The 20,797-nt window shown below is 41.2% G+C and overlaps 1 long non-coding RNA gene across 4 annotated transcripts; it reads right to left on the reverse strand.

Annotated features, from left to right (window-relative positions):
* Nucleotides 1–16,622: 16,622 nt before the first annotated feature.
* LOC111948681 lies at nucleotides 16,623–19,262 on the reverse strand. 4 transcript variants are annotated; one of them, XR_002874644.1, is made up of 4 exons: nucleotides 18,928–19,262; nucleotides 17,743–17,817; nucleotides 17,375–17,428; nucleotides 16,623–17,297 (listed from the first exon to the last, which is right to left on the reverse strand). It is a non-coding gene; the product is annotated as an uncharacterized LOC111948681 (long non-coding RNA). The 4 variants fall into 4 exon arrangements; XR_002874647.1 differs by lacking the exon at nucleotides 18,928–19,262 and adding an exon at nucleotides 18,755–18,921; XR_002874645.1 differs by lacking the exon at nucleotides 18,928–19,262 and adding an exon at nucleotides 18,656–18,733.
* Between the last annotated feature and the right edge of the window lie 1,535 nt (nucleotides 19,263–20,797).

The raw sequence follows: 20,797 nt of genomic DNA on the forward strand, positions 1-20,797 counted from the left end.
AAACTCATTTTGGTTGGGGGGCCACATTCAACCCATCTGATCTCAAGTGGGACGGACCAGTAATATAAAAGCAAAATAATCAATGGTCAGCTGGTAATTTGTAACTTTGTTTTTTTCTCAGTTGGAAAAAAAACCTTAATTTTTAATAATGATTAGGCTACCATAGTAGCCTAATCATTATTATTAAATATTCACTCACAGAGGCCAATGGATCTAAAACTAAATGTATTTCACTCAAACAAAAATTGGGTTATTCAATTTTATACAGACTGAAAATATTACATCTGACACTGAAGCAATCCTGATATTTAACTCAAGAGGGGCTACAGAAAAAAAATGAAACTCAATCAATTGTTTATGTCATGTTGATCAAAATGTATTATATAGTTCACTGTGGAATAGTCTTACTCCTCAAAACACCTAGTCATTAGTTCATCGTATAAGTCATTAACTGCAAAATGGTTGACCAAGTTGTCATAATGTGACAAACATATTTCGCTGCATTGAAAGAGAGGATATTCGCTGTGATGTGGATGAGAATTTGTGGCCTAACATACAGGAACGACAAGAGGTGTAGGAAGACCACACCAATTCCTACTGCACTGCCTGTACTGTTGTACGGAATATTGTCCTATCTTTTTCCCCTTTGTGTTACTGTTTGCAGTGGGTTTTTTCTATGTTGGTATGACATGGTCTGTCAACAAATTACAATATGAGCAATAAAAGTGTAAATGTGAATCGTCCAGTCTCTTGCAATCAAACAAAAAAGGTGAAACTTACATTTTACATTAATTGTCATCCAAACTTTAGCAATAGTTTACATCAGAACCTCCCTCTAAAGTACACAGTTATATTGACAACATGACTAAGTCATTTGACTGTCTTGTTTGTAGACAATGACACAAGGACTTGACATTCTGATGGCACTGACATGTTCAATGACATAAAGACTTAGTTTTGAGCAAGTTACAGGCTTTTGCAAGAAATGTGTTTTGCTGTTTGTACAAATTGTTTTGAGAAATGCACACACGTATTTCAAAATTTCAATTCTGATCTGAGAATTGTACTAAAGCAACTGAGAAAAACTGTAATTAGAACAGACGACAGGAACACAGCTTTTGGTGCGAGAGCATTCACAGATACTTTACTCTGTGATTCCTCGTGGCATATACAGGCCCACAGCACCATCTATAGGTGGCGGTGGTTATTTTTGCTGTCTATCACAATATACCACATCCCTCTTTTTCCAAGACAGGTTAGTCATGACATCTTAAACAGTTGTTTAAACACAAAAGCACTCTCTTAAGAATTTGAACATTATACAGTCTTATGCTCCTAACATAATGGCAAGGCAAATTCAGATTGCCAACAACTTTACATTTAACAATGTGCATCTTAGTGCAGTAGTCTGAAACATCGACATACAAACATTTAACTTATTTCTTAAAATGTGTCAAAAGGAACACACTCTTTTCTTTTACGAAACCATTAAACAACTCTGGGTTTCTCTGGGTTTTCAGAGAATAGTCCATCCGAGTCGAAATTCAGAGTTGTGTCATTAAACAGACAAGTGTTTTTTCCTCAGATGCCTTCTGTTCCTCCTCAGAGTATTACCTGTTGGTGTTCGAACGGTGTAGGAGCGTGGTTCCTCTCTTTGGTAAATGATGACTGTGGGTCCCAACCACGGCGGGTTTGCATATGCACAGTGTCACCAGGAGATAGAACTGGTAGTGGTCTTGCACGCTTATCAAAGTGTAACTTTTATTTTGATTGCATGTTTCTTACTTTTTCTGGAATGTTTTGTGGAGTTGACTGTCTCAACACATTACTAGAACAAGGCAGTGTGCTGCGCAGGACTCTTCCCATCAACATTTGTGCGGGTGACAAGTTTAATCCAGTGACTGGAGTGTTTTTCAGTGACAACAGCACTAGATGTGGATCAGTGCCGGTCTGGATTGCTTTCTTTAATGCATGTTTAACAGTCTTAATGGCTCGCTCTGCCGTCCGTTTGAGGAGGGAAAACCAGAGCTGGAATAAGTGAGCTTAATCTCCCAAGCATCTGGGAATGATTTCATCTCATAGCTGGCAAATGGAACATGGTCGCTCACTATTTCTTTAGGAATCCTGTCTCTTGCAAACACTGATTTCCTCTTTTGAATGACAGAGCAAGCTGTTTTGTCTGGCAAGTTGAGAACTTCCGGGTATTGGGTCAGGTAATCAATTAACAACAGATACGGCTGACCATTCAGCTTGAAAATATCTGCTCCAATTTTCATCCACGGCAGCTTTGGAATCATGTGTGGAACAAGTGGCTCCACCTGATTCATTGGTTGCATTTGCTGGCACTGTTAACATTTCTGAATCATAGTCTCTATATCACTGGACATGCCAGGCCAGTATAGCACTTTTCTTGCTTTAGCTTGTGTGCGCTGTATACCTTAGTGAGCCATATGCAGTTTTTCCAGGATAGTTTGTCTGAAGTTCTGTGGTATCACAATCTTGTCTCCTACTATGACTATGCCTTTATGAATGTTGATGTTGTGTCGCATGGGCCAGTAGTGCTCTGTCTAAACTTTTCCGTTTAGCTGGCCACCCATTCATGTGTTTTTCACGCACAGCTTGTAGCTCACTGTCTGCTGCAACTGCTGTTCTCTGTCCATTGAGTGTGTCTTCACTCAGTGCCTCTGTAGCCTCTAATGCATACACAACTCTCTCATTGCAGCCATTTTCACTTATGGCGTTATTGTCACAGGTTGCTGCAGCACGTGAGAGGGCATGTGTTTGCCGGATGTGTATGTGACAGTGAGTTCATACCTTTGCAGCTGTAACAGCATTCCTTGTAATCTGGCTGGTGCTTTGGACAGCCGTTTGCGCATGATGGCTTGTGATCAGACTGCACAGTCACTGGTCTTCCATAGACACACTGGTGGAATCTTTTGGTAGCAAACACAATGGCAAGCAACTCTTTTTCAATTTGTGCGTATCTCTTTTCTGTGTCTGTGAGTGCTCGTGACACATAACATACAGGTTGTCCCTCCTGTAGCAGGCACGCACACAGTCCATCTTTTGAAGAGTCTGCTTGGTTATAAAACCTCAAAACTGGAGCTTGAGTGAGCGCCGTCTTCAGTGTACTTAACGCTGCTGTGTGCTTGCCACACGGTGTCCTTTTTCAGTAACTGCCTCAAAGGTGCAGTGACTGACGCTTCATTTGGGATGTACTGTGCCAAGAGTTTTGCCATTCCCAGAAGACGCTGGAGACTTTGTTTATCCTCCGGAGTTGGCATGTCTATAATGGCTTTGATCTTTGTGTCGTCTGCTTTCTGGCATGCTGCAGTTATGATGTGACCCATGTATTTCACTGTGTCTACTTTGAATTGAATGTTGTCCTTGTTAAACTTCACATTTGCTGTTTTCACTCTTTCCATTACCTTTTGCAGGATTTCATCATGCTCGCGCTCTGAAGTTGCTGCTATGATCATGTCATCTGCGATGATAAACACATCAGGTATGTCACCAAAAGTCTCAGTTCTTTTGTCGGAAAACCTCGCTGGCGGAATAATGCCAAATGGGAGCCGGAGGAAACGAAACCGGCCCCAAGGTGTGTTAAAGGTGCAGAGCCTAGAAGATGACTCATCCAGTTTGATCTGCCAGTAACCATCCTTTTCATCTAAAATGGTGATGATTGATTTTACCGCCAGTTTACTACGAACATCCTCATGTGTGGGGATAGAATAGTGCTGGCGTTTCACTGCTTGGTTCAGGTCACAAGGGTCCAAACACACCCTTAGTGTTCCTTTCTTTTTTTGTGTTGCAACCAGACTATTTCCCCAATTTGTGGGCTCCTTGACTGGCTTTATTGCGTTTCTGTCTTGTAAGTCTTTCAGTGTCTTTTTCAGTGGCTCCATTATGGACAGCGGAACATTTCTGCATGCATGAATCACAGGTGTGATGTTTGGGTCCATGTGCATGTGGGGAACTCCAGGAAACTCACCCAAGCCTGTGAAGACCTCTGCGTACTTCTCAATGAGCTCTTCCTTGGTTGCTGGTGGTTTGGTTGGCTGTAAAAACTTTGCTGCTGCGATTGTCCCAATTTGTTACACCAGGTGCAGCTGTTCATAAGCTTTTCCACCTAGGATTGACTTATCTGCATGGCTGGACACCAGAAAGTCACACACAGCTACACACTTCCTTGTTTCACATTCAAGAGAAACTACATTATCTGGGTGTATGTGGATTCCACCAAAAGGTATGAGGACAGTCTTTGTGGGCTGTAATTGAAGAGCACCAGATAGCTTTGCATTAACTGACTTGGGCAGCACATTTACGTCTGCACCTGAGTCAAGTTTGAAAGTAACTTGCATGCCTTCGATGTTCACAGTTTCATTCCAACTACCAGCTATGTCACTATTATCACTGCACACCATGCCTATGTACAATGAGTCAACTTCAGTCTCAATGTTGTTCACGTTTTTCTTGTAGTAACTCTTTTTCTCTGCATTTGTTTTGCATACCTTGGAAAAGTGATTATTTTTTCCACACTTGTGACTTGGTGCTCCATAAGCTGGACACTGTCGAGGCTCGTGCTTATTGCCACATTTGGTGTAAATCACTTGCTTGTTGCTGCTTGTTTTGTGTTTGCCATGTGCTGATTTATTTATTTCTTCAACGTATCCATTGCTGTGTCATGGGTGACAGGTGTTGACTGCACAGCCTGGATCTGTGCTTTGGCCACTGCCATCTGCTTATTCGCATATTTCTAATGCTTTACAAAGAGTGACGTCATTCTCCCGAAGCAGTCTCTCTTTCAGTCTTGTGTCATTTATGCTGAACACCAACCTATCCCTGATCATGCCTTCTTAATCAGCTCCAAACTCATAATTTTTGCTTTTGTGTTCAAAATGTGCAAAAAATACAAAATGTGCCAAAAAAAATGTAAAAAGTAATACTTATGTACACTATTACGACATAACGTATGTAATGCTTAATAATAAAATTAAATAAATAAAGTAAAAAGACAGAATATCCAGATAGGCTATGGATGCATGATAACCGGTTTGTACATGCATATTTAAACTATGGCATTGTACAATCTTACAGCTGTTGGAATGAATGAGCTGCAGAAGTCAGTCAATTTTCCGTTATTTTAATGATAATATTAAATTCGCTGTTCTCGCTGAAGAGGAGATGTCTGTCTTGCCGTGTGTGTGTGCACACAGGGGGCGGGGCTGTTGTTCAGACAGCATGCAGCGCGCCCGCACACAAGAGAGACAAGGCAGCGGCAGCGCACGCTCACTGGACAAGGCTGGCAGCGGACAAAACAAAGAAATACGATGGCGGAAAGAACTAAAAGGTCTAAAGTGTGGCTCTACTATTCTAAAGTAGATGCAGACACAGCCCGTTGCCACAAGTGCGACAAATATTTTGCGTGTAAGGGCGGCAACACAAGCAATTTGTCAAAACACCTGGCAAAAGTACATCAGATCCAAACTGAGAGATCATGTACAGTGTTTGATCGCCCCAGCACATCCACGTGCATTCCAGGTTTGTATTGTAACATTATCATGCAGGCAGCCCACACGTGAAGTCAATAACCTTTGCCTTTTTTAAGCTATGAGTATGTTAGCAAATTTAACCTAAATGGAAATGTAGTTTCAAATAACGTTTCAGAGCAAGAGATGCGACCTAAAAGCGATTTATTATTACACTACAATGCAAAGCAATGTGCAGTGTTGTTATTTGCTAGTTTTTTTTTGGATTTATTCCGCTGATTGACTGCGATAATTCAGCTTGAAACATGCAACGTATAAATTTCGTTAGAACTTTGTCACCTAGATCTGATAAAGGACTCTTGAGCTAGGTATTTTTCATGTTACTTTTAGAGATATTTAGGATACATTAGTGTAAATTTTGCATTAAAATGCATTAGAATTATTTTTGCTATATGCCATTATGACATAATAAGCTTTTTGCTTTGCATTCACTGGTATTTTTATTTCCTTCCAGAAATGCAGCTCAGTTATTATTAGCAGCAATATGCAACTACCGAAGTCTGTCTTTTATATTCACCCTGTCATCTAGGAGCTTTATTAATTTTTAGGCTATAATGCTAGTTTGATTAATGAAAAAAATTGCTAATGGGCTACATACTATTTGTGAAATCTGGGTTGCTTCAGTTTTATTAAATTAATTATAAACAACCAATTTAAACAGTTTCCCAATTTTTATTGTTGTTGAATTTAAGCTGCAGTGATCCAACCCAGTCCTCCATCTACTACTGACACTGGTGCCTTTCCAAAACAAGCACAAATAAACCCTGTCACGCTAGCAGCTAGTGGCAGAATGAACGAGGAGAGTGTGAAGGCCTGCCACCAAGCTGTGACCAAGTTCATAGTGAAAGGTCTACACTCCTTTGCAACAGTGGAGTCAAATGGCTTCAGGTAAATATTAGTCAGTATATTCAGTTGTACTATTGTTTAGGATATAGTAGTATGACATTAAAATAAAGTTAGACACATAAATCCACAAACACAACATTCAATAATAATTCAGCAATAAATGTTGTTTTTCTTTTTTTTCTGTAGGGATATGTGCAAGGCACTCAATCCTAAATACAACCCTCCCTCCAGGAGTTACTTGAGCGACACGCTAATTCCGTCCTGGTATGAGGTAGAAAAGGCCAAATTGATTGCTGAGCTCAAGGATGTACCAAAGCTGGCCATAACATCAGACGGGTGGACTACCCTCAGCCAAGACCACTATATCACTGTGACTGTGCACTATACAAGTCAGGGCAGACTCAAGCAGAAGGTCCTTCACACCAGGGCAGTCTACCAATCTCAAACTGGTGAAGTACTGGCAGAGGAGATCTCTGACATTCTGGAGGAGTTTTGAATAGAGCTGAGCAAGGTTTGCGCCATTACAGTTGACAATGCTGGCAATCTGGACGTTGCCATCAGGAGGCTTGGCATCCTAAAAATAGGATGCTTTGCACACACACTGAATCTGGCAGCACAGAAAATATACACAATTGCTTCTGTGGATAAATGGGCTGCACGAGTCTGATCAGTGGTCGTGTAGTTTAAGAGGTCCTGATGGCCAGCAAGGTATTAATGGAAAAGCAGCAGCTGCTTGGTAAGAGAAGCCATTTTTTACCATTAAATTATTATTTAGAAATTCACAAATTTTACAGCCTATTTAATTCAATATTGAATTGTGCACTTAATTTATGCTGTTTTTGTTGTTTCAGGACGTAAGCAACATTCACTCATTCTGGACGTCAAGACGAGATGGAACTCTCTTTATTTAATGATAGAGAGATTCATGGAGCAATATCCAGCATTACAGGCAGCAGTCTTGGATCCCCGACTGCGGAGGGCAATGACAAAGGACAACCTGGACCGACTGAGGGATGATGATTTCCACAAGGCTGAGGAGTTTGTCCAGCTCATGAAGATCCTGTACACCTCCACACTGTGTGTGTCAGGGGAAAAGAATTCCACGTGTGGACAAATCATACCCGTCCTATGTAAATTGGAGCAGCACTTCATTGTAAAGCATGAAGACACATCGTTTGTGACAGCCATCAAAGAGAAGGTTTGGGGGAACCTCAGTGAGCGCTACCAGGACAACGCCGTCCAAGATTTCCTGCACGAGGCCACAGCAATGGACCCCAGGTTTAAAGGGAGACCGGTGAGCGATGACACCTGGACAGACTGAGGAAGGCAGCTGTCGATCATGCGACAGGAGCAACAACACCAGGTCCAGGGATGTCAGGGAAGCCTGAGCAGGTAAGCTCAATGGCAGAACAGCAGCAACATAAAGTGGAATCTGAAGATGGGAAAGTAAAGGATTTGGAGGTAGACCCACCTCAATCAGTGTTCAAAGCAAAAAGTGCCTTGGAGGAGCTGTTTGTGGAGGAGGAAAGAGAGCTGAGGTCCAGAATACAGCAGAGCACCATGTCCCTCACACAGCTTGTGGACCTAGAGGTTGACCTTTACAAAAGCCTGCCTGCCACCTCAATGGCTGCAGATCCAGTAATGTGGTGGTGGGGAAAAAAGGATACTCTACCTCTCCTCTTTATCATTGCAACAGGTTACCTCTGTACCCAAGCTTCCTCCACCCCTTCTGAGAGGGTGTTCTCAACTGCAGGGAACACTATTAGCCAAGAGAGGTCCCGACTGCTGCCAGGGAAGGCTGATATGTTTATCTTCCTCCAGAAGAACTGTGCTGAAGAATGAAGAACCGTTGGCTTTGTGCAATCTACCTGCAAACTATGTTCCCCTATGCAACTTTATTTTATTTTAGAGTGAACAGTTTATTTAATTTGTTTTATGTTTACATAATGACAGCAAAATGTTAAAACATTGCTGTTTATTTATATATATGTATTTTAATTTTCAATTAGAAAAGAATGTATAAAGTAAAATGTTTTGTTAAAAAAACAATGCTGTTGCATGAAGAAATAAAACACTTTATGTTCCTAATTTGTTATTTATTTTTTTATTTTTCGTCCTCAAAGTATCGATAAGAGTACCGTTAAAATACCGGATCGAGAAGCAGTATTGATAAGAGTAGTAGTACCGTTAAAACCTTAACGATACCCATCCCTACGTGTAACAGTCTGCAACTGAAAGAGCTGTTCAGCGCCTCCACTGTCTGATGTAGTGGGTGAGAGTTGTTGACCATGATGGATGTTAGCTTGGCCAACATCCTCCTTTCACCCACTTCCTCCACAAAGTCCAGTGGACAGCCCAGGACAGAACTGGCGCTCCTGACCAGCTTGTTGAGTCTCTTTCTGTCACGGTCTGTGCTGCCTGCTCCCCAACAGGCCACGGCGTAGTGGATAACAGAGGCTACCATAGAGTCATAAAAGGTCCGTAAGAGAGGCCTGCACACTCCAAAGGACCTCAGTCCCCTCAGAAGGTGGAGGCGACTTTGGCCCTTCTTATGCAGGGCATCGGTGTTGTGAGTCCAGTTCCTTGTTGAGGTGAACACCCAGCTACTTAAAACTGTCCACTACCTCAATGTCCGAGCCCTGGATGCTCACTGCTGTGTATTGTGATGTTCTTCTCTGGAAGTCAATCACCATCTCCTTCGTTTTACTGGTGTTCAAGCACAAGTGATTACGCTCACACCAGTCCACAAAGTCCTTGATGACTGACCTGTACTCCAGCTCGTTCCCCCCTGACACACAGCCAACAATGGCCGAGTCGCCAGAGAACTTCTGAAGGTGGCAACTGCCGGTGTTGTATGTAAAGTCCGATGTATAAAGGGTGAAGAGGAATGGTGAGAGCACCGTCCCCTGAGGAGCTCCAGTGCCGGAAACCACCACCTCCGACACACAGTTGTGTAGCCTCACATACTGTGGTCTGTTGGTGAGGTAGTCGGTCGTCCATGCAGCCAGTCTTCCGTCCACTCCAGCCCCTTCCAGCTACTCTCTCAGCAGAGCTGGCCGGAGGGTGCTGAAGGCGCTGGAGAAGTCAAAGAACATGACCCTCACAGCGGTTCTGGCATCCTCCAGGTGAGTCAGCGCCCGGTGCAGCAGGTAGATGACAGCGTCTTCCACCCCGATGTTCGGCCTGTAGGCAAACTGCAGCGGGTCCATTGGGGTGCTGACCACTGAGCGAAGGGGGCTGAGGATGAACCTCTCCATGGTCTTCATCAAGTGGGAGGTCAGTCTGTAGTGGTTTGGCTCCTTAGCGTGCACCATCTTAGGATCGTGGTCTGGAAACAGTCTCTCAGTCTCTCCCTGGCCTCATCAGTCCATGCTCTCATTGACTTCTTCTGGGGTGGTCTTCTGCTTCATGAAGTTTGTATTCAGGAAGCAGATGCACCAGGTTGTGATCAGAGCGGCCAAGTGGGGGACGTGGGTTGGATATGCTTCCTTAACGTTCGCATACAGTAAGTCCAGCGTCTTGATCTCCCTAGTGTGGCACTTAACGTACTGAGTAAAGCGGGGAAGAATGAAGGAGAGCGAGGCATGGTTGAAGTCCCCGCTGATAAGAAGCAGCGCCTGCGCTCGCGTCTTGTGCAGAGAGCGCTATCCATCACGTGTCTGCGAGAACAACATGCTGGAGCGTGCTCTTGGGGAGACTCACGTGAGGGAGCGCGTCTGCTTGTTTTCATTTGAATGGTGTGATCATCTGATGACAGCGCGCTTTGAATGGAAAGGCAACAGACAAAACAATCTGTGGATCAAAACAGAAAACGCAAGAGGGACAAAGATGTGGAGTGAATGAAGAAAAGGTTTAGTAAATGGTTGAGAGACAGGAGGTATGTTATTCTTCTTCTTCCTCTTTCGGCTTCTCCCATCAGGGGTCGCCACAGCGAACAAGTCGCATGGTAAACTTGGCAATGTTTTACGCCGGATGCCCTTCCTGACGCAACCTTCTCAAACCGGGCTTGGAACCGGCACAGGGGCAGAGAAGGGAACAGGGAGCAGCCCGGAGTCGAACCCTGGTTTCACGGACGGAAGGCGCCGCGAACCAGCACAAGCTAAACCGGCTCCCACAGGAGGTACGTTATTACAGTGATAAAAGCATTCAGGTTAAAGCATCTATGCTCACAAGTGTACTCAGCAGGATTTACAGTGTCACTAATCATGAAGCGAAAAAAGGAGCTTATTTGTGCTGATTTTGTTTCAAACAGACATAAATAATTTCTTTAACTAGATTTACCCAAACACTGAAAATTAACCTTTTTTTAACCTATGACTGTAACAGCCCTAAATTATTATAAAAGCTGCTTCAATGGCCAATAGGGAGAAGTATATGTGATGGTGGATTAGATGGTGTTTTTGTTTCTTTTTATGTTAAAAGTTTGGATAATTTTTGTTTTTTTTTGGAGTGATTTAGTTTACAGCCTTTCACTTTTAATATCACTTTGGCTGAACGACACTTTGGATTTTAGTTCAACATTTGGAGATGTTTAACAACAATAAATAAATCTATTCTATCCCACCACTAAGCGATATCCAACAAAAATATAATTTAATATTAAAAATGTTTCTATTTCTACATATAGTTTAGTCTCTGTATTATTTGAAAATCTTCCTAACACAAAGTTTATATCAAACAGCTTTGAGGATGGAGAGAAAGACGAGAAAAGAGAATCAGGACAAAAGGAGGACAGAGACAGGCTGGTCTTATGGTGGACGTTCAGGGCAAAGCCAGTTCATACCAAGTCAGTCATTGTCAAATAGTGTTCTTAATTAAAAAAAAATGCATTAGCAAGATGTTTAATGTATTTAAAACATGAAATAATTGGATTTAGTGGAGAAGAACACAGGCAATTAGGTGAAGGAGACAGACATGAGCAGAGATGACTTTAGGTGGGAATAATTCAACTATTGAAGTCATAAAAACCTAGATGCTCATTCTGGTTTAAACTTCTGCTGACGACCAGTTAACTCATACTGGGGAAACAAGTGCAGACGTACATGACAAGTCAGTCACAACAGAGAAGAATGAGGAGAGGGGTTCAGATGAAAATAATGATGAGAGAGAGAAAGAGAGACGATAAGCTGATGATGAAGAGGTAGAAGAACAGAGAGGTGCAGAGGAGAGGGCTGGGGCCAGGCATTACTCAGAAGATCCTTCTGAATGGCCTTCACCTCACAAATTTGGGGAATCATTGAGGAAATACACGGTTGAAAATAACTCACAAAATGTTCTGCTGGGTCATATCTATAATCAGATAAGAAGTACCGATAATGAGATTTATACATTTAAACAATAAAAGGATTTTGTGGATGTTTAGACAGATTTAGGAGGGGTGGATGGGACGTTTAATCAGGTGCATTTATGTCTGTGTGCGTGTGTGTGTGTGGGCAGTAGCGGTTCTAGGCACGGGCCGTCCGGGCGGTGGCCTGGGGCGGAAAACTGAAGGGGGGCGGCACCGGCGGCTCAGCCCTTGTAAAATATTATATCCACCATTATTGGTTTACTTATGTCACAGTTTGTGAGTTTGTAACAGCCTGAACCTGGCCGCGCCGCCGCCCTCGCCCCGCAGCTGCGCTCTCCTGTCTTTGAGAAGTAGACACAAATGTGTGTGAAGAAGGAGAACGGAGGGGGCGCGAGGTGAGCACGGAGCGCCGCCACGTTTGCGCATGCGCAACACCTGGCTGGCTCATCTTTCAGGGGAGGCGACGGTCGGGGGCTTGATGAAAAAAATAAAAGTAAAAACTGCGACTGCGCCGTCTTGTAGCGAATGAGCGCCCCTGGCTGTAGCTGCACGCGCTCCTGCTGGAAATGTGTGAAGGAAGGGGGGGGGAGGGGGCTGCGGGGAATCAGTTTTGGGACGCTTCCAAATTAAGTGGCTAGGTGGGGACAAGGGCGGGGGTTTGAATCTACTTTATAAAACCTCTTTATAAGTCAGTCATAAGGTGACATTCTATAACATACATTTTAATAAAGGTATAAAAAATATATTCTGCTTTTTGGGTTAATTTTGTGTGAAATGCCCAAATAAAAAAAATGGCAACACAAAACAATGCTGTCACTAAGGTGACAGTTGGTTCAGTCGACGGACTTTATGCCTTCTTCGTGACGTGAGGACATTTATGCCAAACAAACGCCAAAAACATCTAAAATATGGAGAAGAAAAGGTCAAAGCCATCTGGTGCCCAATTTAGAAAGAAAAGAAAAGAAGAAGAGGAGAAAAGAGATAAAGAAAAGGGTAAGTCCTCACAGCTTGATGCATGTTTTTTCCAAATTCTAATGCTACCTGCCCTACAACAACGTTGCCGATGAAAACTTTATTTTGGTCGATGACCAACACTGAAGTAGGCCCAAATGTTGCAAATAGCGTCATTTTTTATTTTTTTTAGATTTTATTCTTAAAAATTTGCTCTGCCTTAACTTGTAACATTAGTTATGATTCATGTGTCTGTCTGCTCTGCTGTAACACAAAGGTTTTGTTGTGTTTTACTGTTGTATACTAGTTCATAATGTTAAAAAAGCTGTGATGGTTACACAGCATGCTGGTGCTGCCATAATATGCTAATGGGGCAAATAATTTGAGATTGGTCATTAATTAATAATCATTTGTGGCAGCCTAAACGTTTTCACAATGTGTTTTTGACATTTAACTGGGGATTTAGGGGTTAATTTTGAGCCTGCATATGAAGTTTATTTTTTATTTGTTTTACAAATGTGGGGTTATATTTTTAGCCAATAAAATTTCCATAAATCTGTAGGTAGTTTTAAAAATGAATATTTACCATTTACTGCAACTCTATGGGGACCAAACATAATGTAACAGGTCATAACTAAAAATGTGCCAATCAAAGGATTGAAGACGGAAAACATGAGCTAATTTTTCTTCTCTGAAGTAGAGATCGATATAGAACATGACAATTTAAATTTCCAATTCATAAATGTTTTTAAAATATTTATTTTATATTATTTATTTAATATTGAGTTTGATTCAATATTTTCTTAGCTAACTGTATTTTTGCCATGCTTATGGTCTTTTATTTTTTGTGTTCTGATAACTTTTATAATGCTGTTCAGAATTCTGACATCTTTTTTATCCACTTCTTAATTTCAATGACAATAAAACATTTCAGTTGACAAAGACAAACAAAGTTCTGTTGTGACTATGGGGGGGGGGGGGGGGGGGGGCGCCTGGGGAGGGTCTCGCCCGGGGAGTAATTCAGGGTAGAACCGCCACTGTGTGTGGGTGGGGTGGGGGGCGCTTCTCAATGTGGCTGCATACCCTTATGAAATCAGGGACTTGTGACTCTGCCCACACTGTGAAACCAGCTGTCTGAACGGTTGATTCAAGGCAGGATGGATTCATGCTTTCATGTTGTTGATGTTAGAGCCCTGCGCGGGACTATTTTCTTCATCCCGCTCCCGCCCGCGCCCGCTGAATTTTGACCAATCCCGCCCGCTCCCGCAACGTATGCGTTACACTCCCGCCCGCTCCCGCAATATGTATGTCCACTCCCGCCCGCACCCGCAAAACTCATAGAATTTAGTCCCGCACAGTAATAGAGATGCATTGATTTTGTATCGTCTCCCGTCCCGCAGGAAAAAACACGTATTTGTATTGATATTATTACTAAAGAGATTCATGTCCCTCCTCCAGCCTCCTCTTTTCATGCATTCCTCTTTTGTGTAATGTGCAACTTAATTATTAAATATATTTTCACAAATCCTGTTCGGTTAAAAGTGTGCGTGTGTGCGCGCGCAGACAGACGGCCTGAAGCGCGCTCTTAGTAAGAGGCGGGGCGGGGCGCACCCCCAACATCAGGTTAGATGACAGAGGCCATTGGGTGTCTCTACCTGATGCCTTCACGGAGCTTCAGTACATAAGAATCCAACAGCCGCACAGCCTAACGTAGTCCGCTAATATATATTCATGAGATATTCATGGCAGCACTGATCCCGCGGGGTTTATTTTTTGCCGCCCGCTCCCGCCCGCAGCACAATTCAAACCGCCCAATCCCGCGAGATTTGGGTTGGGTCCCGCGGGACCCGGCGGGACCCGATCCCAATGCAGCCCTCTAGTTGATCTCATTTCACTGTATGCACGTGTGATGCGAATTGTATGTGTGTATAGTGGCATCTGTGTGGGAATTGTTATCTTATCTGACAGCAGTGGTGCCTTTGTGGTCTTTTGCTGCTGAAGTCTATCTGCCTCAAGGTCAGACGTGTTGTGTGTTCAAATGCTGCAGACTTCAGTTGCGCGCTCCTGTTGTCTTTCTATCAGCTGGAACCACGCTGACCATTTTCTGTTCTTAGCTGAAGTGACACCTGTTATGGTCTTTGGGCGGTCTTCTGGTTTCGCAGGAAGAGGTGGGGCCTATTTTTCTCCCTTTTCTCCTAGTTCCGCTTTTTTCTCATCTCTTTTGAAGCCGTCGACAGTGTTGCCAGATTGGGCGGGTTTCCGCCCAATTGGGCTTCTTTTGGTTATGTTGGGCGGGTAAAATTGGCATTGGGCGGGTCTATAAAATTTGGGCTGCTTTTCAAAATATTTAGCGGTTTTATTGTCATTATTATTATTTTTCTTATTATTTAAAATATTAAGTAAAAGTATACTAATTAATATATAGCCTAAAAAAAGCATTGTGAATATATGAAACATTACAGTAATCCCCCTGTTTAGTTCCCCCCCCCCCCGTGAATAACAAAAATCAGCGAATAATTGACGCTGTTTTAAAACTCCCAGAGCCTCTGCAGAGTCAGAACCCTATTCTGCCGTTTGGGTTCATTTCCAAAAGATGGAGATGATGCAGGGCTTTTATTGGCTTTTATTAACCTTGTCAGAATGGTTACAGCTCGAACAAAAATAGCGCAGCCTGCTTATACACTCAGCCGGAGGAGAACGTTCAGCCAACGCGCACCCAGGTAGGCCCCGCCCCCTCTAATCCACCAGTCACCAGCCCACCGCTGATTGACATACGCTGTGGTCCAGCAACTGGCAGTGGCAGAAAGAGGGGGGCGCCATCAAAAGCCATCTAGAGTACACGATACGAGAAACCTATAACTGGATTTTCTGTACTTATTTTATAAAAAAATTTATTATAACAGACTTATTATATAATAATTTATTATTATTGCGTCATTTTTTATTAGGCTACGGCTATACTTTTACGTTCAACATTAGGTTTTTGCTAGGTTGAGATTTGGGCTTGTTTTTATTGAGGTGGGCGGGTTTTACGATGAGTTTGGGCTGGAAACTGTCACTCAGATCTGGCAACACTGGCCGTCGACAGGACAGGACTCATCCGCTTCTTAACCATCAATCCAGCAGTTTTTATCTTTTTATTATTCACATTTGTATGTATTTTGGAATCTGGTCGAATCTACGCCACTTTTTGGAAAATATTGGAAAGGAAAAATTTCAAAATCTTTGTTTGAAACTCGCAGGAGCCAAAAAGGTAGAAGGACAATGACTGGTAAGTAAGAAAACAAATCTTCTGGCGTTGGATTTGGCTTTTGGGAGTGTTTGATTAAATCGAACTAGTGTTTTATAGATAGATAGATAGATATATAGATAGATAGATGACATTATTAATCCCACAATGGGGACATTTTATTTATCTGTGGCAGCAACGACATTCTATTAATTTTAAAATTAACGACATTATTGATGCAGATTATGGCATTTCATCCAATTTTCTTGTGAATGCATATTTTTGTTATTATATTATTGTTTTTTTTATCTCTGCACTGAAAAAAAAGACCTGTTGGATTGACATAAAAAAATCATGGACAGCGGTTGCGCGCAAAAAAATCATGTTGAACCAATATAATTATTGCTCATAATAAAATCATGTTCTACTGTAATGAATGCTTCTTTGTTTCTGCACCTAATAATTTTACATAAACAAACAAGATTTTATTATGTCATTTACCATAATTTTTTCAAACATTTAAAACACTATTATTTGTTTGAAATTACCTACATAGTTCATTTAATTTATAAATTATTTTAATAAAATTTAAATTGAAAAATAAAATTGCAGATTATTATTTAAAGCAAATACTTTCTTGTGCATTATGAAAATCCAATGAACATATGACACTGAAAACAAATTTCAGATTTAACTTTTTTATTATCTAAACTTGAAAAATATGTTTACAGTGTAGCATAAAATGACAAATCACAATAAATTGGGCTTGCCATTTTTATTAAACAGAAGATAACAGAGCCAAAGCAAACAGCTGGAATCCCTTCTTAGGAAAAAGTTAAACTATTTAAAGGTCATTTTATTCAAAGAGTCGGATCTTTAAGCCTGAAACCTTAGACACCACTTTGCCTTACAACTCTAATACAGTTTTTTTTTGGATTACCTCAAAGGTGTGTGACGGAATGTCCAAGGGAGAGAACCCAAGAGCAGGAAGAACGACCCAAATCCAATAGTTCACTCGAAGGGGCTTTAATGCCAGAGAACCATAACACCAGAGCGTAGAACGAAGACGCTCCGACACAGAAACAAGATCAGACACTGCATAAATAGACAAACCAATCAACATAATACACAACACCTGTGACCAGCGGGAGAGCTCAAGAAGGGAAGGGCCTCCAGGAGATCATAGCAGGAGCAAAGCCACGGGCCCCATGACAAGGTGTTTCTGAGATGAGGATGGTAATCAGATTTGTGCTGTAAATAAGGCCAAAAAAGCCTTGGCATCTGCCACTCAGACACTTGGTGGGTCGACCACCACAGCCTGGGAGATGTGGACCACAAGAATGTCCTCTTCCTCACCACTGCCAGTTTCCATTAGGAGGGAAATTCCCACCGTGGTGTCCTCGATTGCCTCCTGGATTGCTGCATGGTCTTCATTCTGAAGAACACAGAAGATATTTGTGTGCACAGTTCACATTTGAAGTTTAGTTAAAGCGTCTAGATTACACAACTCACCTATACTTTGAATAAACCCCTGAACTTGCTTATATTGGCGAGAAGTTCAGCAGTCTGAAATACAAAGAGTCAAAAAATTTTAAATTCACATGAAAACTTTGGAAAAATACAATTCTTACTCTTGGCTCATCAATAAATGTTATAGTTACTGTGTTAACAAAATCATTATATCCTTAGTGTCATGTTAACAGAGGTAGTGGGATAACTGATCAACCATCAATTTCATTATTTATTAGGTTTATTATGTATCTCTCTACATAAAAGGTGCGTGTAAAGAGTAGGGCTGGCAATCTTGGTTACCTCCCGATTCGATGACAATCCAGGAGACAATAATTCCAATAATATATAGTAAATGCATGGTGACCCACCTGACTCAGTGAAGACTGGAGCATGGACCCCAGCATGATCAGGGAGGAGCAGTTGGAAGTGTTGTGTGATGAGCTCTGTAATCAGGACAGAGGTTTATTAGTTACATTTCAAATATATATAGAGAGAGTGAGACTTCCACAGCTTTGTTGTATCATTTTAATAACTAAACATGCATTGGTTTGAAATAAATAGCTGCAAAAATATTCTGAAGAAATTAGACCAGAAAGAACATTAGACACCTCCTCCCCCCACAGGATTCAAACCAGGCTTATGAGAACCCGCGAATTTTGAAATGGAAACCGCAAAACTAAACTAGCAGATCGGGAGTGGATAATCCCCCCCCACCCATAAAGGATTCCCATATTAATTTATCACAAATGGGAGGAATATGTGAAGTAGGATTACAGACATTATTATAAGGCAGTCAACTTTTTACTACACATTATACACTTGTTCCAAAAGGACATGAATATTTTCACTCAATTAAACTCTCAAAGCTAAAATAAAAAATATGTTCAGCATCATAGAATGAAAACAAAGCTCTGATTGAAACCAAAGATTTATGTAAACTGGACACACCAAACGCATTCTGTGCACGAGACGCGCACGGAGAATGATTGACAGCTGACTGAGACAGAAGTGCGGTGCTGTTTGCTGGTCAAATAATGCCGTCCTTAAACTAGCTCATGGTGGAACGGTATGGAAAAACTAAATAATGACAATAGTAATGATAGCTTCTCACATTTTCCTTCAATTTCGGTCTCCACAACGCAGAATTTAGCAAAAAGAAATCCACTTAGTGACGATGAAAATTCCCCTGGCAGAGTTTCTGCCTGTGGAAAAAAAAAGCCGTGCCCACAAGCGCCCACTGCCCCTTTGTCAAAAGCGAATTCCTACGGCATAACTACTCACCACTCTTCCCCGTACATCATTTGAAATCACCGCGTTTACAGCTGAATCTGCCTGCGACGTGAAAGTACAATTTACCGCGCGCACACACCTCCCCCCTACCTGCCGTCCGAGGGCTGCGGCCGGCAGGGACAAAAGTGGCGCGCAGAGCCTTAACTTTGATAACTACGACAAAAGTGGATTACAAAGCTCTTCCCCGTGGAAAAAAATAACACTAATGATACATTTACGCCTTCCACTTTCTTAAATTAATTTGTTAGAGTAAATTAACTTACCTTTTTAAAGTTCCTCCAGCCAGAGCAGGTGCTTGTAGCTTCTCTAAAATGGCTGACTGCAAAGTTTCCCCTCCTGGAATTCTTCTTCACCGATGGGGTTTACTTATCCAAAATTAAGGGGCAAAGGATCAAGCATAACTATTTCATGTTTTGTCAACATGATTTAAATATATAAAAGTAACTCAGCAAGAAATTATGTGTGATTTTCAAGATTATATTATGTTTCGAAGGTAAACATAATTTGTTCATATTAAACAAACATGTTTACTATTTGTAAATTGAACAACCCCACTTTTCCCGTTTTTTCAGTGTGGACAAGTCAAAAACTCAAGTTAGGTCGGCTCTTTTATAAACACGCTGTGTGTGTAAGGATTCTAAAACAACGTTTTTAGAAGGCAGTTATTTGTTACAAAGATTAAAAAAATAAAATAAAATACACAATACCTATCTGATTCTTTTAAAAAGAAGAATCGCTGCACTCGTGGGGGGGGGGGGGGGGGGGGTTCGCTGAGCTCAGTAGTGCGCACGGCAGCTGACGTGCTGAGTTCAGCTGCCGTGCGCACACAGAAAAATAAACTTCTTGGTGGAATGAACGTCAAAATGAACATTTACACATTACAATACAAAAAAATACGATACTGATAACAATACAATATAAGAATAAAGTCTGAGATTTTAATGACGGCGTATAAAGATTATACGTCCATCAAAAAAGTAACACGGCTGCATCATCAAAAGAAATAGTTTCTGCGTGTAGAAAAGAGCAGACAAACTAAACGCACGAGTTTCTGGTCTTGTTTCCATTTTCCTTGTGACGCATATATATATATAACGTATTCAATTTGCCAACTTAAATGAATTACTTATATTGGTAACAAAAATTGTTTTTTATTTATTCAACCTAATTTCTTACGTCTATAAAACTCAATAATTGTTTATACAACTCAAATTTACGTATTTATCTAACTAAATGTCATATTACTCCAATTCAATTAATCTTTCTTCCATCTAATATTTCTTGAACTTTCAAAATGTCTAAGTTTAAGCCGGCAGATATACTCATTTTTATGACAATAAAAAAGACGGGGGGAAAATGCACGGTGTGCAAGAATTCGTTAAAGAATGTACCATAATTTTGGTTACAGAGGCAGATTGTAGGGGTATATTATAAACTTATCATCCTCTACATCACTCTCACTCATGGTGGAGAAACATAAGCTCAGTAGGGCAAAATAACTCGGCAAAACACAGTAAAACAGCTAAACAACTAAACACATTTGGTTAAAAACCCACACTTAAACCCAAATCCGTCCAGACAGGCAAAGGGAATGATATCTCAGAATCCTTTGTGGTGCCGCTCTAACAGCAGCACCAAAGTTACACCTACTTAATTGAATTAATTTGAATGAAAGTAAAATAATTGTCTGAAAACTACGTGTAATTTTTAAACCGACATACAAAAAATGGTTTATTTTAACTGAAGAAAATAATATAGTTAGATCAAAGTAAAAAAAGTATTTTTCCAACATCCATATGTGGTCCTATCACCCTCTCACAGTGGAAAAAGTACTATCTGATCTTTTTCATCCACTGACTAAATCATCTTCAATCATTGTCAGAGACATGGATAATTAAAGGGAAGGAAAATAATTTGAAAGTTGAAGGTTATGATTTGTATTTCAATAGCAGAACAAATAGGATTGGAGGGGGAGTTGCCCTTTATATTGATAACGGTTTAAAATGGAAACCGGTAAAATGCATGACATCTACTATTGATGATTTAATGGAAAGTGTTGCTGTGGAAATAGAGTTACAAAAAAACAAAAATATGACTGTTGGATGTGTATATAGGAAACCAGGATCAAAAATT

This window comes from Oryzias latipes, chromosome 14 (genome assembly GCF_002234675.1).
Source record: "Oryzias latipes chromosome 14, ASM223467v1".
Classification (NCBI taxonomy): Eukaryota; Metazoa; Chordata; class Actinopteri; order Beloniformes; family Adrianichthyidae; genus Oryzias; species Oryzias latipes.